A 20,164-nucleotide genomic window follows, 5' to 3' on the forward strand; every position below is an offset into this window, starting at 1 on the left:
GACCTCTCGGAAAATGGCCTCTGGTTAGAAAGAACGAATCCTGTTTGTTCTCCCAGTACTGGGCTCTGGAATTCTGGGGCCTTCTCGCTCCATGGAAGCGACCGGCTGCTCGACCCCGGTAGCGGCCAGTCCCGGCAAAAATTCTGCCCAGGAAGATCTTGCGAATGGACGCCTGTGCCTTCTCCAGAGATGTATAGGTGCCTACGAACCTGCCCATCTCTTTGCCAAAGGTGTTACACTTGGGGCTTCCCCGCGGGCTTCCTTGCAGAATACGACTTCTTTACAAGCTCCTCTGTGGACCAGATACAGGCTGCCATGGCATCTGTACAAACTACGACGGACTCTGGGTCAGCTGACGGGTCAGCCGACACGTCCTGTACGTGGAAGACGTACGGCAAGACACGCCCCCTTACGACTATAAAACCACCATCTTTCAAGGGGCTTGTTGCTGCTAATTAGCGTTACGAGCTACAAGCGGTTACGTCCGTTACCTCTTCGTGTCTTTTCCACACGATTCCTCATCTGAATTCCTGGTTTCGACCCTTGCCTGACTACCGGATTGACTTGTCTCCTCCTTCATTCCTGTCGTGCTCATCTGATTTTTTGACTCGGAACGTTACTGGATCCGGCTCCCTTCTGTCTCTTGCGGTACTTCATTCCAGGTGGCCGCCTCTACATACGGAACCAAAACTGAGGACTTGCTGTCATCTATCCAGAACTTTTCAACAGCGACTCTGGATGCATGTGTGCTCAGGTACATACTTAATTGGCAAATTCTTTATCTGCTACTATTTTCTCTCCACGACTTGTTTGGATATTTGTCTTCTGTTGGATTCTGGGACATTGTCTTCAAGTGAATATAAACGCTCTGCTGAAACTGCACCAACCCGGCACTAGTGCGACCCTCGTGCCGTTCGGGGCTACTTCCCTATACTAACATTCCTGTTTGTTATTTTCTCCTTTTCGTTGTCTTAGGTTTCCTGGATTCCTTTCCTCAAAATATCCTTATACAGGTTAGTTCTTACCAATTCGATATTTAAGTTGGGACTGATACTTCAAAGGCTCCTTAGAACATTCCACTCATTGTATTATTTTTTGTAGATCCACCCCGGGGAAGCTCCACTCCAATACTTGTCTAGGTAGTTTCCCATTTAATTCAACTCTTCTGATTACTTGCCTTTACTTCAACACTGTCTAATATCTTTGTATTCCTTTGCAGCATTGGTATTGGTGGTGTGTGTTCTCCCCACTCTTTTATTCAATTGACACCTCTGTCTGTCCCAACTGAAACAGCAGAGAAGTACATTGTAGAAAATAGCCCCTCTTTGAGGAAGCCTGAGTCTTGTACTCAGGGGAGCTGGGATGGAAGGCTCACTATCCATTCTTGTACCACCATCATCTCCAGGGTCACTCCTCCGCATCTTCGGCCTACTTCGGAGTGGTGAGTAACAAAAGGTCTCCCCGAAGAGTAGACCTTGCGCTGCCTCACCGGCTTCGTAAGAAGCTAGGTCACTCAATTTGGCAACTATCTTAAGCAGTAGGCCTCTCCTTCTCTATGAGGAGATGGCGCAGTTCGTATTACCCAATAAGCAGACTGCTCTCTGCGTCCAATTTGAGAGGGCCTCTGGGTTGATTTCTTCCCCGGTATCCCTGGCTCTTTCGGCCAGGTCCATTATCTTGGCCAACGGCCTGGAAATATCCAACACTTTCTCTTGCCAGCTCCTCCATGATCTGTCTATCCCCTTACGCAGGTCCTTGCTAGTCTTTGAGACGAACGCTAGCATTTTGGGGTTCAACTCCGGCGTCTCCGCTAACTTGCTTGGTAGATCCGGTCGGGGGCATTCCGCTCGTAAGCGCTGTCTCACTTCCTTGCCAAGTGCTTTCCTTAGCCTCAGTGTCATGAACCCTCTGGGTTGGGGTTGGATGCCGTTGTTACGGCTTTGCCGCCATTAAACACTGCCACAACGTTGTTCACGTTTCTCTGTTTACGGTCTAGTGTTTCCCTCTGTTCTTTCCTCTCTCCTATTTACTTCCTGCTACCCATGGTTCCTTGCGTTGCAACCGTCTCCTTTCGTTTTCACGGTGAGACGCTTCCAGTGCTTTTTCTCTCGCTCGCTCCTTTTCTCCCCTTTTGGGGTTTGCTTCCTCTTTTCCTCCTTCCTCTCTGCCTCCCTGGCGGCCCCCCTCTTCCGCCGGGTTCTCTCTGTTTTTGCGTCTCGACGCTTACCTGCTCTCTGCCAGTATTCTTTCCTCCCTGGTCACTTGTTCTCCGGATTAATCTTTGCATTGTTTACCTCGAGGATTCCTGATGCAATTGAATTCTACTACTACTATGGCTACATATCTCATTGCAATCCACGGCCAGCAGTACTACCGCGACACAGGGTTTTTTTCCGCCTTCTGGCTTTTTCCCCTCACCCGCCTGCATACGGGACCGGAGCCGAGGTGGTAACTATTTCAGAGTTCCACCACGGCTTCGTTCCGTGTCAGAGCTCTAACAACGAAGAGTAAAAAGGATTACCTTGCCCACCGACACGGTGCCGGAGCGTCAGACCCTGAAGACTCAGGTGAGGAGAGTGGTGCATCGGGTGGGAAAGCGGAGCATTTGGACAATTCCCCTACGGTAACCTCTAGTACACAAGGTTGTGACACTCAGGCCCATCTACTTCGTCACCCTGGGGGAGGGTTGCCAATCGGAGGATCTGGGGTTCTTAATGCTGTCTGGGTAAAACATGTCTGCCACTTCGTCTGGCTCTACGTCCAGATGATTTTCTTTGCAAGCTTTTTTGCCGCCACTGGGTCTTTCCCATTCTTCTTCTGCCTTTTCTTCCTCTTAATGGGAGGACAGATTGCCTTCGGCTGGCTCTTCTTCCGAGCCTGTGTCATCTCGGTCCATATTTTCTTTCCCTGGGGAAGGGGTCGTGAGGCATGGCACTGCTGACCTCTGCATGAATGCCTCTCTTAGCTTTGCAAAAGTGTTGGCTGCCTCGGGGGCCTTCTCAGCTACCCTGTATGGTCGATCCAGGCGGTCAGTAGAGGTCTTCCTCTTGCGGGTCTGGAGACTCCCCTTCAGTACTAGGGGCTCCGTGGGCGTGCAGCCTGACTCTGCAGTGCTTTCTCTGGGCTGGTTTAGTATAGTTTCTAGTGTCTCCAATCTATCTTGTAGGGGTTTCACCCCTTGCTCCACAGCATCGACCAACAAGCTTCCCAGCATTTCTTTAAAGCTGGAGGCGAGGTTCAACGATTGGTCCTCCTCGCTCCACTCGAACTCAGACATGTTTGCGTGCTGTGTGCCTGATACCTGTACTAGGTGTCCAGTGCACACCCACTGGTGCGTTGGGTCGATGTCCTGGTATCTTGGAGGATAGCCTCCTATGTGCGATACTCGATATAAATCTTTCTTAAATATCTTTTTTTTTATTCTGTGGCTAGCACCTCTATTTCCTTTTGCTAGGTTCGTGGGCCCTCTTGCACCACTTCCAGGCCATTTGCCGGCTGTTATCTTTTGCAAGCGGTTATCTCTCGCTTTCCGCCTTCTGAACGAGAGGATCTCACAATCTGAATTGGTGTTATCCGATCAGGAGAGATTGCCTTTATATGGATAGGCTCTCGCTCCGACCGCTATGCAAAATATAATTCACTGCCGGGCCCGGCTTATTTAGAGCTTCGGCGTGCTTGTTGGCTACTGTACCGGCAATGTGTCAGAGTGGCGTGGACCTCGGCTTCGCCTCTCTTTCGGAGGGGGATGTTGAGCCGCGTTTGTTCTCGCTACGCCTCCGCGAGGGTCAGGGCTGCATCACTCTCGCCACCGCGAGGGAGAGCGAGCCCCTGGGCGTGTCGGGCATTCCCTTGTGCCGGTATCTAGCTGCTATTAAGTCTGTCCCTGATCTCCTGTCTTCTATCGCTTTGCGCTGTATCTGCGCGCTATTGAAAGTCATTTTTTGCTACCGTCCTACGGTCACTGCAATTTATGACCTGAACACACCACTCATTAATTTCTGTATTAACGCAGCGCTGCCTGCCACTTACATGTTATTCATATTATTATGTGCTTTCATTGCATATGAAATTGTTTAAACATGCTGCACAACTGGGAACAGAGGAGAAAGAGTACTTATCTGCTTCAAGAGCAGGAAAAGAAGAGGAGGAGTCCAGGAACAGGAAGTGGGTCATAAGCTGGACTAATACTAAAAGGGCTACAGAGACTGTGGGATTTGTAGTTTAAGAAAAAGAAAAGGATGAAGAGAGGGACTCGCCACCAGGGGTCGTCGAATGCAGACCTAACTCCCCGCCGCTCCGCCAGGGCTGCCCGTTTCCTTCATCATCCTGCCGTTTTTTGGAACTGAAATCGCCATAAAACGAGATTCACCAAAGGGGGACTGCATCCACATCATCCCCCAGAAATACTGGAAAAAATCGGAGCACTTTGGGTCTCCTGCGCCGCCCTCAAGATTCGCCGCGGTACTGGAGGTGGAGACCGTGGAGATAAGACCCGCTGGGGAGGCGCTGTCAGACGCCGACAAGTATGGCCGCCGTGAATTGAAATCCTTCCTATTACATCCTGCAAAACGAGACCAGCTGAGCGAGCGAGCCACCCGGAACCTGAATGCTGACGCCCTGTGGCGCCAGGAGCTATATTTGGGTCCCAGACCGGGCGGCGGTTCCGGAGAAATCCATCAACTCCTGAACGCGGCATCGATTCTGAAGGCGCAAACACGGGCCATGCTGCCCATCCCCCACCTGCGGCTCGGCTGCATCCTCTCGATTCACTGGGGCCCCAGCCGCAGAACAACAACGGGTTGAGTTCTGCGGAGAGCCCATCTGCGCCGATGAAAACCTGCGGCAGCAACACTACAACCCGACGTGCCTCTCTACTTGTCGCCATCATACGGGCCCCCCTCCCCTGCACCCACCGTGTGCGCTGTGTGCGAGCGGTTGGGCGACCCGGGTCAAGGGGTGCCCCGCCGGTGCAACAATCTTCTAGAGAGGTACGTCCGTGGGGCGATACACACCCGTGTTTGGCTGAGGGAGGAGCAGCCCGGGCTGGGCCGCGGTCTTAGGACTGCGGCGGTCACGCCTGTTGGGCGGCTGCCAGTCACCAACACCGGCTGAAGCCAGAGCCGAGAGGGGAAAAGCCAGACACCCAGGGGGGCAGGGGTTTATTTGTATCTGGGAAATACGCGGTCTGCAGCAAACTCGTTGGAACATACTAGCCACAGTGGACTGCACTCCAGACATTGCAGCGTATACCGAGGCAGGGGCGTTAGTCACGCTGGACTGAGGACTGCAACAGCATATGGTCAATGAACCCAAGAACACGGTCTGCTAATTGATGCACTGCCCCAGCCCCCAGCAATAATAGGAGGCGACCTGACACCATCGGAACACACAGGCACTGGCACCAGCCAAACAGACACGCAAGGGCAGCGCCACGATGGGAGACCGGATATGAGACGCTACAACCGGCTCTGTGGCATCTGCAGATACTACGTGGATGCGGGCACGCCGCACCATCTCGTGGTGACCCATCAGTGGGAGCTGACACCATCTGATAGGACTGGGGCAGCTGGTAGCGGCGCAGGCACGACTCAGGGATTGGCAAGCTGTGATCACATACATAGGAAATAACAGTCATACCCCCAAACGGTACACCTATATACTAACCTGCTCAGGGTCGACTAGAAGCTGTTATATTTAAAAGATTCCACAGAGCGGGGCGTCAAAGTGAGGGAGCCGGGGGAGAACTCCTGAGCTCAGAAGACCGACAGGACAATCTGTGGCTCTGAGGGGGACAGAGGAGAACATAGAAAGGGGAGAGGAACCCCGAATGACACTAACAAAATAGGGTGCACACCCCGAGCAAGGAACCCTCTAGTCACTGAGACCAGGCAGTGGCTATACCCCATATGAGACCTGCCACAGACAGTGGATGGGATTCTGGTCACCAAGACCCACGGCCCTGTGAATAACTCAAAAGGGGGACATCGGTGGTGCCCCCCCACATCCCCAGCACAGGACAAGGTAAGACACAACACGAGCGCGGCCAGGCTGCCATACGGGCTGAGATAGCGTGAGAGGCCCACACAAGGCAGCCAACCCATTGAGAGAGCAAGGGAGGATACAAGGATCACCACAGGGCGGAGAGCTGGTGACCACCCTCCGAGGGACACCCCTCCTCCTGCAGACCACACAGCAGGCATACCAGAGGGCGATCGTGGGCTTGCTGGCAGCGATACGCACCGGTCCAACGAAATCCACCTGAACCTTGGGCCGCCCCACTGGGTTAAAGATGGGGAAGGACCTGCCCCGTAGAGGAGCAACACAGAATAAAATTGACAGATACACAATGAGTACGCCAGCAAAGCTCCCTGGACCGACAAACGAGGCGGAGGAAGATACCACGATCGGAGGCACGGGCCAGATGCTGTCGCTCACAGACATCATGGCGGCTATTGGTGACTCCAGGACCTCGGTGGAGACTAAAATTGACGGCCTAACCTCTGAAGTGTCCTTTCTGAGACAGGACCTAAGGAACATAACATGCAGGGTAGGGGAAACAGAACAACGAACATCCGACACCGAGGACACCGTCAAAAATCTGGGGGACCGCCTGCAACAAATGGAGCAGAAAATCACCATTCTGGAGAATAGAGCCGAGGACAGCGAGGGAAGGTCCTGCCGCAACAACATTGGCATACTTGGCCTCCCCGAAAAAGAAGAGGGACCCACCATGGAACTCTTCCTGGAAGACTGGCTATCAGACCTTATGGCTCCTAAGAAACTCTCAAAATGTTTCTCTATTGAAAGAGCGCACAGGGTCGCGGCGGGCAGACCAGTTCCCGGGGCTCCCCCGTGCACGGTGATCGCTAGACTCATGAATTATAGGGATCGTGATACACTCCTTCATATGGAGAGAGCAACCGGCCCGATCACCTATAATGGCAACCGGATTGGATTCTTCCCCGACTACACTAGGGAGGTCCAGAAGTCACGGCAATCTTATAACTCTATTAAAAAGAAACTGACGTCCCTGGGCATCAAATACACACTTTTCTTCCCGGCAACCTTCAAATTGTACTACAACAGCACCGTCCATGTGTGTCACAACCCCCGTGAGACCTGGGAGTGGTTAGAAACACAGGTCCTCTCTGCCCCACGCCCCGACAAATCGAGAGGAAGCACACCCCGCAAGAACAATGACAGCGACATCCAACCCCCCGAACAAACCACACCGCTACGCGGGGAGGCTGGGAAGGCCGTGTCACTGGCCGAAATGGGGCCCACTTGAAATCTGATTGCGCACAGCGAGACCCGTAAAGAACCAGGAATTGACCTCTGTACCTGCCAGCCCCCGGCAGGGATGATATGAAAGGAATAGCCAACGCCCACCCCCCTACCCTGTGTTTTTTCCACTAAAGTTCTGATGTGTTATAAGTTACACGAGTTTGGGCAGCAGGTCCTCCTATTTGGTTTTCATGATTCTATAGGTTTGGGTGACAGGTACTTCTTGTTGGGGGGAAGTGCAGGGTGGGGGAGCTTAGGGGATTTAGTTATTAAGGAAAAATGCCTAATGACACAAGCGACTGCACCCAAGATAGGGAAACAATAGACCGGAGCAATCCTTACACCAGACACAAATGGGGCTGGAATACCGCCCCTAGCGGGCCACATATTCACATTCAAACTTACTTGGCCTATGTTTTACATTTAATGGTTCATGGGTTCGCACATGCAGTACACAAAAGGGAAGCTACATCGGGAGGGACAACAAATGGACACCAGGGCCCGGAGCACCTCAAGGAATTAGACATGATAGAGACACTAGAGATGCACCACATCCTTCCAAATAACCCCATGACAGGAGACACACAGATGTAACACAGATGAGACAGATCTCCCTGCTGACCTGGAATGTGAATGGCTTAGGGTCGGATAGAAAACGAAACCTGGTGCTCCAATATCTCAACTGACACTCCCCAGATGTCGCATTCATCACAGAAACTCACCTGATAGGCACCAACTGCAGATTCTTCAGAAAATCTAACTACTCACACACACAAACCTTGCAGGGTTCTCTAGAGGTTCCAGGGGAATCATGATCCTCTTGCACAAACGAGTTCCATTTAAGACCAAAAAAGTGAGAACGGATCCTCGGGGCAGGTTTGTGATGGTACTTGGGGAGAGACCTGGGGCCTCATAGCAGTGTACACACCCCCCACGCTGACAGCTGAACTCCTTAACGGGCTTCAAGTCATAATGTTAGAAGAACGAGCGGACTCGTGGGCAATAGGTGGGGACTTCAATGAGGTCGTGGAGATAGCTCATGATAGAACACACAGAGGCAACATGGCCGTGGATACCCCGACCAAGCTGTGCACCTTCGCTGAAGCGAATGGGCTATTTGACACGTGGAGGGCACTCCACACATCAGACATGGGCTATTCGTTCTACTCCAACGCACATAGGTCCCTCTCCAAACTCGACTATATCTTCACCCCGGAGAACATGGCCCACTGACTATTATCCGCAGAATTCCTGGCAAGGGGGATATCGGACCACTCCCCCCTACTGATTAAACTCAAGGGTGTACAACATAAGCAGGAACCCACCTGGCGTTTGAATACCTATTATTTGGGGATACCGGAAATAATGGAAGGACTCTCTAACAAAACGTCGGAATACTTCGACCTAAATGAAGAAGTAGTTGACTGTCCAATAGTAAGATGGGAAGCATATAAAATAGTCCTACGCGGGGAAGCAATATTCTTGGTGGCTGCTCACTATAAGCGGCACGATGAGGCAATCACTGAAGCAGAGACCCAGGTAACCAGGCGGGAAGAACAACTGCTAGAAGAAGGGACACACGAGAAGCATGACGCCCTAGTAACAGCCCAAGTAATTTTGAAAGACAGGGCCCTAGACAATGCTCGAACCGTACCCATTGGCTGGTTCGGAGCCAGATATACGAGCGGGGGGACAAAGCAAGCAAGACCCTATCCTGGTTAGAACAACGGGAACAGAGTAAAGGGCAAGTACTGGCCATTCAAACTCAGGATGGGGAAATGCTAACGGGCGACTCCGACATCGCGGAGGCCTTTGCTAAGTACTACGAGCAACTATACACCCTTCCAGCAAAGGAACCCATACCAAGCACCCCATATTTTTTAGACTCGATCACGATCCCCCAACTCTCAAGGCTACAGACAGAATAGTTAGATACCGGCATTACCGAAGAAGAGGTAGGTCACAACTACAGACGGGGAAAACTCCTGGCCCTAACCGTTTTCCGGTGGAGATGTGGAAAAGACTGGGCGAAACAACAATGAGACACATGCACCGCATGTTCCTCCGCAGCAGGGAACTGGGCAGCCTCCCCCCGGACCTCCGGAAAACAAGTATTGTGGTGATCCCCAAAGCAGGGAAACCCCCAGAATGCTGTGCCTCGTATAGGCCCATATCATTAATAAATGGGGAGGCAAAAATATTAGCCAGAGTCCTGGCAAACAGACTGCTCGGGGTAATCGGGTCTCTAATCCACCCAGATCAGTGCGGATTTATGCCGGGTAAATCTACACGAATGAACCTCTGCAGGGTCCAGGTTGCCCTTGACCGGGCAGCCAGGATCCCAGACCCGTTGGCCCTCCTTGCGGTCGGCTTTGAAAAGGCCTTTGATTCGGTGGGGTGGGATGCCCTATGGGAAATCATGGAACGTATGAGATTTGGCCAGCACTTCATATCATGGGTCAAGCTCCTCTAAACCCTCCACAAAACATCTGTACCTGTCAATGGGAAATCATCCAGGATGTTCCCACTGTGCCGGGGGACTAGACAGGGCTGCACCTTCTCGCCTCTGCTATTCCTTCGCTCCATCGAACCTCTTGCGATTAGGCTACGAACAGATACACAATGAACGGGGTTTGTCTGGCCAAAGGGAGGTGAGGAACGAGTCTCTTTGTACGCTGATGATCTCCTTATATACCTTAGCAAACCAATAATCTCCTGTCTGATTGTGACCAGAACCCTGGAGGAATACCAACACTTTGGGGGACTCCGCGTAAACACACAAAAAACAATCTACTTCCCTGTTCAAGGGGGGGACGAAGCGATTCCAGAACCCGGCCCATGCACTGTCTCGATACTGGGTTTCACCTACCTGGGTATACGGGTTAGTGTAACACTGGATGACTTTCTCAAACTAAACTTGCAACCGATAATTCAAAAGTTCGAGAATGACGTCTCATACTGGCACTCTCTCCCACTTTCACTACTCGGGAGGGCGGCACTGTTTAAGATGTTGGCGCGTCCAGATTCCTGTATGTCCTCCAAAATGCCCCACTCCCTATCCCTGCCCAAACATTCACAGACATCAACAGGACCCTACGCACATTACTCTGGGTAGGGAAACAACCTTGCATTGCACTAAAAACGCTCCACCGCTCGGTATGGGAGGGGGCATAGGATTGCCCAATATCCGTATATATTACTGGGCTGCACAGGCAGGGGTGGCAAATGAGTGTCTACATGGGGACCCAAGGCTTCCACATACCCGTGTCGAAACAAGAGACACTGGGCCTCATTATGAGTATGGAGGTAGCCATGGTGCTATTAGCGCCATGGCTACCCCGATACCGCATACCGGGTCCGGGTTCCTTGAATGAGGAATTACCGGGTCATTCCAACCTTGGAGGACCCGGTAATTCCTCATTCAAAATACCCATCCCCAATCGAGCCCCCATAGGGCTCAATGGGAATGGGGAGGGCGCTAATAACAGGCCCGTTAATAACGGGCCCGTTATTAGCTCCCTGGTCCTTTAGCGGCTCCCACTAAGGGCGCCTGGTAAAACCAGACGCCCTTAGCGGGACCCGCAAATGGACCTCGTAATGCGGCGGTAAGGGATTAACAGCACCGGCATCCTTAATGGCGCTGTTAAACCCTTACCGCAGACCTGGTAATGAGGCCCACTGACTTCCCTTCCCCCTACACATACTATATGATGACAACAAGAGCCTAAGAGGGGTTCCGAGTGGGTCCCTTCATATCCGCCGTGTCTGGAAGGAAATACATAGGGCCTCATTTCACGGTAGGCGGTGGACTATTAGCACCTTGGTCCATGCTGGTAAAATACCGGCACCGCCTTAGAGGAAAGGGGAATTACCGCCCTATTCCAAGGTTGGCGGGGCGGTAATTCCCCCTTCCCCCATTGCCCTACCCATTCCCATTTTTGCCCCATATGGCATAATGGGAATGGGAAAGGTGCTAATTACGGTACCGCAAATTTGTGGGTCCCTTAAGCAGGCGTTAAAGTACCAACCCGCAAAGGGACCTCGTAATCAGGCAGTAAGGGTTAACCCTTACCGCCTACCGTGCAATGAGGCCCATAGACACATAGGTTGGGACGGAAGATCAACCCTGATCCAACCCCGATGGCACAATACACACTTCCCCGAAATCCAGAGGATGGGTCACTTTGGAACCTGGGAGAGAAAAGGAATATCCACACTAGCAGATATCATTCACGAGGGGCGATTGACAGGTTTTGAAACCCTAAAAACAAAACACAGATTACTACCAATGGACCGTTTTAGATATATCCAACTTACACATGCTATCAACACCCAATTCCCGAGCCTCACCGACATACCCGCCTGCATTCCCCTGGAGACAAATATCCTCCCACACCGTATTCCTTCCAAGGTAACCTCCACCTGGCAATCAACTCCTTTGGTTCTGGGGAACTCACTCACCTCAGAGGAAAATGGGAACAGGACCTGGGTGCACTGGAGGCTGAAGAATGGCTGGAGGCACGGATGTCCCCACAGGAAATTGGCATTGAAGCTAAACTCTGACTGATACAGCTTCGAATCCTACACTGGTTTTATTACTTCAGAACACAAATGGCCAGATGGGGGGGGGGGAGGGAATGACGACACAGAGTGTCTCCGATGCAAAAGGGCGGAAGGCACCTTCTTCCACATGATCTGGGAATGTGGGGTGCTGCAGGAATTTTGGACAGCGTATTTAATGCGCCTCTCCAGAGTAATGGGCGCCCCAATTCCAAGGGACCCCAAACTCATTCTATTGGGAATAGGGGGTGAAACTGACTTCACTAAATATGAAAGGACATTTCTGGGAGTGGCACTAGGGGCGGGAAAGAGACTAACGGCCGCCACCTGGGGCTCTGTGGTCTAATGAAATGAATAGGTGCACCTCCCTGGAAAGACGAATCTACATCGCAAGGGGGTGCCCCCGGAAGTTTCAGAAAATATGGGGGAAGTGGGAAGAATAAGCATTGAAACCAAGAAACTGGGAGAGCCCGAACACACCGAGCGGCCACCCTGTGTGTCGAACAACTCTTGTGCTCCTATTGTGATACTCATTGTCAAATGCTATTCTATATGCTGCGATCCCGCTGATAGGACTCCTAATGCTAACGTGTACTCATGTTGTTTTCTTGTTCGATAAAACCTAATAAAAAAGAGTTTGAAAAAAAAAGTATGAAGAGAGACCTTTCCACCGTTTTTTCGTATGCTTTTTTGTTGAAACTGCTGAAGAGTGAATAAAAGAAGTTGAAGCGTAATGCTTGCCTCGAGTCTTGACATAGAACTCTGTGATGTGAAGACAAGTAGGGCAATACACAGAGATGTCTGGTTGTCTTGTGCAGGTAAGACATTTTTAAACATCAGGGTGTTGTATTGTTTACGGGCTCATTGGTTTCTGGAATAAGGGGTGTTTCAAATGAATGTTGAAAACAAGGAAAGGGGGTGGTTTATAAAAATGGGGACGAGCATGGGTACAACTTTAAACTGAGAGTGCCACTAATGGGAACAGAAGCCTGGCAAGGTGGCGGCTAGAGAACGTGTCTGTGAGAAGATGTCAGTTCCCACACTTCTGCTAATAAATACTGAACTAATCTTGTGTATACGCTTTGAAACACCACAAGGCAGTAATTTATGAAGATATGAAAGCATCATTTAAAAAAATAGAAGAACCTATACTAACTTCAAAATGCTGGTAATTGGGATAAACCAGCCAGGCGTGCATCGTCATTGAGCTAATCCAGCTATGCCTCCCCCCCTCCCCTGAAATGTGAGCTGAGGGGCAGGGCTTCCGTGCAAAGCCTTCAACAGTTCAATGTTTCAGGAACATGGATGATCAAGCACTGCCCGTTTCCCCCGTTTCCCCGAGTCACAGCGCCCCTGAGACACACAGGCTGCGTCCCTGGCTCTGCACCCAGTGCCGTAATGAACTCAACAACACGTTTCCTTTGTCATCAGCAGCACAGTCTTTCTTATGAATGATGGTGAATTTCCAACTGAAAGACCACCAGTCACCTTGCAAATCAGTGACAGTTAAAGCAAGCAACACAATAAAGCACCCTTTAAAATATTTGTTCATACACATTGGGCCTCATTACAACCTTGGTGCTAAGTGCACCAACTTTACCACCATGGTGTAAACTCCGTTTACACCATGGCGGATTTACCGCCCCATTCCAAGGTGAGTGGGGCGGTAAATCCCCATTTCCCATTTTCCCTTCCCCATTCCCATTTTTGCCCCATAGGGCATAATGGGAGTGGGGAAGGCGCTAATTACGCCGCCGTAAATTACGGCGGCGTAATTAGCACCATGGCAGGTTAGCGCCATGGATTTTAACGCCTGCTAAAAGCAGGCGTTAAAATCAGAATCAGGCGTTAAGGGTTAACGGTGGCGTTAACCCTTAACGCCTGAGTTGTAATGAGGCCCACAATTTCTAATAACTTGATATGCTAAAAAGTAAAGTTTGCTATGATGTCCTTAGTTTAATGTTCTTAAAACCATACATAACAACACGTTGGAGATTTGTGACAAATCACTAAACCTAAGTGAGTTTATTACACAACTTCTTTTATTGTGTGGCTTAAACCACTGCAAATAAAGTGGGTAAATAGATATTTTGCTTTTTGCATCTTATCATTTTCCATGCAGGATGTGGAAAATAAAGGTACACTGATATTATTTTGGCTCAACATGCTGCTATAAGGATTTACATGATGTCATGATGCTTTACTATGCAATGTGTGTATCTTGCAACTAAACTCTATAGGACAGTATTATTGCAGGCCTTGACACCCAAAACTTAAATATTTATTCCAAGTAAAGTGTGGAAGAAGGTAGTTGTGCCTAAATTGCAGAGTGGGTTGGAATGCTGCTTCGCTGTTTAGCGTAAGTGTGTGATCCTGGGCAAAAAATGTAATCTTACCATGACTTCAGCTGCAAAAATTGGAGTGCTTATAAGTGATTAAGTTTACACCCTTACAATAGGACAGTTTTAATGGTGCTCCTCTGCTAGTGGCTCCAATACTGTCAAATAGAATTGTTCCTGCAATGGCCCTCCCCCAGTCTTGTATCACTTGATTTGACAAGCAGACATAGGGCCTCATTACACGGTAGGCGGTGAGCCATGGCGCTATTAGCGCCATGGCTCATGCCGGTAAAATACAAAAGCAGGCGTTAAATGCCCCAACCCGCAAAGGGACCTCGTAGTAAGGCGGTAAGGATTTACCGGTACCAGTATTTTACCGGTACTGGTAAATCCCTACTGCCATCCGTGTAATGAGGCCCATAGTCTCACCAGTCAGTCAGTGCACCAGATATTTTAATATAGTGGACTAACTGTGGTTCAACCAACATTACATTTTCTCCCCTGTTGCTCCCAGCCACTAAAGTTGCTTAGGCCCTCCAGAGTACTGCCCCACACTCTGCTATGTCCTGTTATGCTATGACAGTGAGTCTTTCATTGCACACCATCTGCCATTTTCACCATTTCTTTAAGCTTCAGGATCTGCAAGAAATAGGGTAGGGGCTAATGCAGTAGCAGAGAGATCAGGCCAAGATTGCTTTGTTACAACTTTGATGTGTGCAGATCTTAAAAGATATGGTTCTGTACGGTGAACATTTTAGATATTTTGTAAGCTGTGTGGAGCAGTGGTTATGTGTGTTTCAGGTAGCTATGGTACTTGTTTGTGTGACTGACAGAAATTTGAAGCATTTTGCATCTTGTTTTTGCCACCGACTCACCAGAGCCAAAGACCAAAGGAGGGATGGACCAAAGGTCCAACTCGCAAGGGAGCCAAGGACCAGAGGAGAGTTCACCAGAGCAGCCAAGGACCAGAGGGGCAACTGATCAGAGAGGTTCACTTTTACCATAGTTTTACTTCATTCAACTATTGAACTGGAGTACAATTAGGAGGGAGATGACTTGTGAGGAGGGACGCACAGCTTGAGGGTGTTTTGTTATTTACCATCCCACTGACTGCCCATGGCCATGCTAATTTCTATGGCCAATACCACCTACTACCTGCCACTCCCAAAACACATCTTCATGGGATCTCTTTGAACTCGCGTTATCAAGCATTAACATCAACCATTATCCTTCCAAGGTTATTTCTAACCATTCTGCTTAGAGTTAATGGCTTAATTTCCATTGTAAATGGCTTCTGGTGTAACAAAAAAAATCTTCAACCAGGTGTGCCTTCAGCCACTTGATTTGAATCTGTTCCATGCACTGAACTCCTTTCAAAAACAAGCACTAGAAAGGCATTCGCCAGTTAATGCCATCATATGATATGATATGATATCATATGATAGGTTATTTATTACGCGCTTAATACCCAGAGGTTTCTAAGCGCGGACCCGGGGATCAAACCTGTGGTGCTCTGTGTCGTCTTGCTTCCAAGGCGAGCACGTTGCCCTTGAGCTATCCTCCCGAGACCAAGGTAATTACTCAATGTTTCAGCCGTTGCTATCTTATCGCAAGGTAATACCATTTTATCAGTGCCTATCCCATACTGTCGGCTTTTCCAGTCCTTGTTTATTATTCCAGGCAATGGGCCTCATTACAAGTGTGCCGGTCCGGTAACAACAGTGCCGGTAGCATCGTACCGGCACTGTTTACCGGACCGACACATGCAGACATTCGGTGGCGAAAGCACCGTCAGCGTAAGTGACCCCCACGGTTCTACCGAACCCGGCAGTCCCGTGACCTCAAACAGCGGTACGACTCGCCGGACCTCCCTGAATTACCAGCACAGCGTTATACCGGGTACATTACGAGTACCATGTACACAGAAGCACTGTCAGAAAATGGCAGTAGCACCTGTAATACCAGGCGTTAAACATTGCCAGGTGAGCAGCAACAAGCCCCAGGTGTGCACAATTAGGCCAGCTGCACATCATTGGCCACTGTGAACCTACAAAAGGGCCACACCCACACCCAACCCACCTCCCAACACAACCATGCTGCCAGTCGACCTAGCAGCAATTGGGATGCGGAACCTGCAAGCAGCAGTGGAGTTAGAAGCAGCACTGAGGCAGAGGAGGAGGCGTAGGTGCCGGAGGCAAATGAGGAACCCGGTGGCCATCCCAAACATCAATGTACAGCAGGTACCATCCCGCAGGCAGCCACCAATACCCTGCATCAGGCCCTCACCCTGGAACCTGACCCCTAGTCAAACCCACACATTAACCGGCTTGACAGGGCCACAATAATATCAATTGTCACCCTCATCAATGAAGACATCAGCAGCATGATCAACATCCGAACTGCTATTCCACCTCTGCTAAAGGTAGTCTCGGTACTGCACTTTCTTGCCACCGGAACCTACCAGCACACTGTTGGGGAGCTGCACGGGCTGTCACAACGCTGTTTTTCAAGGATACTCTTCCAGGTACTGGATGCGCTGCTGCACCATGTGTCGACCACATTGCCCTACCCCAAACCCCTGCACAGGTCAATGCCACCAAAGTGGCCTTCCATGCCTTTGCCGGCATGCCCCATTGCATTGGTGCATGAGATTGCACGCATGTGGAGTTGACTGTCAAACATGCAATTGAGGCGGTCTATCACAATCGGAAGCGATTTCACTCACTCAACGTGCAGATGGTCTGTGATGCACAACAACTCATCACGCATTGCTGTGCACGTTTCCCGGGTTCCACACACGACTCTATGGTATTGCAGAACTCCACATTGCCATGGTACATGGCATGTTATGCGGGAGAAAGGACCTGGGTCTTGGGTGAGTAGAACAGGCAATGCATGGCCTCTGTGGGGGGAGGGCAATAGACACTCACCACAGTGTCCCTGGCTCTTGGGTGAGTAGAACAAGCAATGCATGACCTCTGTGGCGGGTGGGAGGGGGCAATAGACACTCACCACAGTCTCCCTGGCTCTTGGTTGAGTAGAACAAGCGCTGCATGACTTCTGTGGGGGGGGATAGACACTCACCACAGTGTCCCTGGCTCTTGGGTGAGTAGAACAAGGAATGCATGACCTATGCGGGGGGACAATAGACACTCACCATAGTGTCCCTGGCTCTTGGGTGAGTAGAACAGGCAATGGATTACCTCTGTGGGGAGGAGGGGAATAGACACTCACCACAGTGTCCCTGGCTCTTGGGTCAGTAGAACAAGCAATGCATGACCTCTGTGGGGTGGCTGGGGGCAATAGACACTCACCACAGTGACCCAGCTTACCCCTGAAACAGGCAAAGGCCAGTATGCCATGTCACGGGAATACATATCCTGGCTAATGGAAAAAAAACCCTAGCCATGGAGTGGCACACCATGCAATGCCATCATGAGGGAGCGAATATCTCCACCGGTGAATAAATAGTCGGTACACCCATGTGCAAGATGGATACTCATGGTGCTGTGTGCAGTAGTCTCTTCAATCGTGTGGGCTGCGTCTGCATGACACAGATCTTGCCAGCACCTTTCAATACATGAGGCACCCAGTACATCTGAACACACCACTGTGTAAATTGTAATGAATGAAATATGTAGTTGCCTACCAGCACATCTCGAATGAAGGCATCAGACAAAACAGTTTCTGTAGGAATCTGTGACCCAAGTGTGCAAAATTGAAAGGATCATCAAAGTCAATATACCAGATAGCACATTCACCATCTGGGTGTTGTACTATGTTCTGTGCTGATCTTATGCTGAGTCTTTACATCCCATCCTTGCCAAAAACAAACCACAAACATATCACCTTACTGTCACTGCCATGCAGGTGATGCCGGATACCCACTCACGCCATGGCTCATGACACCAATCCGACGGCCACGGAACAGGCATGAGGAGGCCTACAACCGGGCACACATACGTACACGGGGCATGATCCGGCGGAGCATTTCTGTACAGCCCCGTGATGGTAGGCAAAATTGTGCTGGCATGTGCCATGCTGCACAATATGTGTATACGCAGGAACATTCCACTGCCCCCCGACATAGAGGCAGCTGATGAGGATGAAGAGGATGAGGATGATGATGGGATGGGTGTACAATGAGGCCAGGGTGCCATTGATGGACTACATGCATGGGGAGCACTTATTGACAATTAATTCTAATTAAATTCAAATGCACATGGTGCACATCAGTTTGGAACACTTACATTAAATGATTGATACAGACACGGAAGAAGATTGTCCACTCGTAATTCAAATTGGCAAACCAGTCCATTAAGAAAACAACTAATGGGAACAGGTGCCATGAGAAAACATTCCCACATGTACCCTCCCACCACCCCAACGTACCCACCCACCCACTGCCCAGGCCCCAACTAGCTATTCCCACTATGGACCACCCCCACCTCCCCAACGTAAAGCCCCAACTAGCTATTCCCACTATGGACCACCTCCCCAGCGTACCCTCCCACCGCCCAGGCCCAAGACACAATATGGTGACATGTGAAACTTTGTTATCTCAGAGTACACTCTATTTCTTCCCACTCTTGGGCCCATGAATGTCACTTGGAGTTGGCCCAGACAGCTGCGTGGACCTCCTCCTGGGGCTGCCTGCATGAGAGCTTGATGGATTGGTGCTGGTAGAGGGCATAGCGGGGTTCTGTTGGGGGTATGCAGCTCAGGAAGGCCTGCATGATCAGCGACATTGTTTCTGCAATGTTGGATTGCACGTTGTTGCCCTCACGGACCCTTTGGGAAATCAACATGTTTGAGTTGGCACAACGGCCAATGGCGCGTGCTAACCTGCAGACTGACTTCTCGTTGCTCTCCCGCTGCAACCGTGACTCTTCGTGTTGGAGCCTGGACTTCTCCAGGTGTTGCTCCACCAGTGTGGCCAGTGTGTCCTGCCGTTGTTCGATGCGCTGCAGGCGACAGGTCAACTCCCGCAGTGATGGCATTGGGGAGCGCATTGGACTCCTGGGGTCCATTGGGCTGAATCCGCCCAGTTGATCAGGGGTGGGGGGGAACCCCTCATTTCCTGATCCAGGTGCCTCACTGGCATGATGGTCTCGAGTGCTATCCGCGCCATCAGACTCAGGCAGGTCTGGTGGTGGTGCTGAACTGTCAGGTGTCCTTGCAGTGGCAGCAGAGGGATTAGGCTGCGGTGCCTGCTGGTTTTCTGGCGCTGCAGGGGGATTTAGCTGCGGTGCCTGCTGGTTTGCTGGCGCTGCTGGGGTGGTGATTTCCTGTGTGCGGTGCACCTGGACGGCCGTGACAGCACAGGTATTGGAGGTGCCTGCACTGGATGTCAAATGTTGTCTTCCACGATGGGCTCGTCCAATCCCCCTTGACGTCCCCAGATGACCCCAATCAGTCTCAGGTGATGTTCCTGTGGGAGATTGAAAGGCAAGCTGTTAGTGGTGTCACATGTATGGTACAATCACATGCAACACACTCCTCAAGCAGCATCAAAATGCAGTTACATGCTTTGATGTGTGCTGCGGTCATGGGTGTGTATGGGGTTTCACTTTGGTGCATGCCATCTGGCTGGTGGGGGAGGGTGCCCATGGGGATACTGGGTGTGCTAGGGTTGATGGGGACTGTGATGTGTGCCTCTTTGTGCATTGTTGGGGGGGGGCGCAGGTTTAGCTTGATTCACATTCATGTCTTCGTACTTTCTGTACTCACCAGCCTCGTCAGGTGTCACTGCTCCGGCCTCCGCTCTAACGACTCCCTTGATGCCTTCGAGGTGCAGCACGCTGCTACAACTTTCCTCCCACGGTAGCAGCTTCAGTGGGGAATGTGGTCCACCTCCTGTGGCACTGCATTGCTGTCTGTGGGCTGTCAATATGTTCCACACCCTCAAGCGCAGGTCGTCCCACCTCTTGTGGCAGTCTTGGACCGAGCGGGGCGTCACTCCCACAGCTGGCACCTTCTGT

This window comes from Ambystoma mexicanum, chromosome 2p (genome assembly GCF_040938575.1).
Source record: "Ambystoma mexicanum isolate Mex_15411 chromosome 2p, UKY_AmexF1_1, whole genome shotgun sequence".
NCBI classification, from domain to species: Eukaryota; Metazoa; Chordata; class Amphibia; order Caudata; family Ambystomatidae; genus Ambystoma; species Ambystoma mexicanum.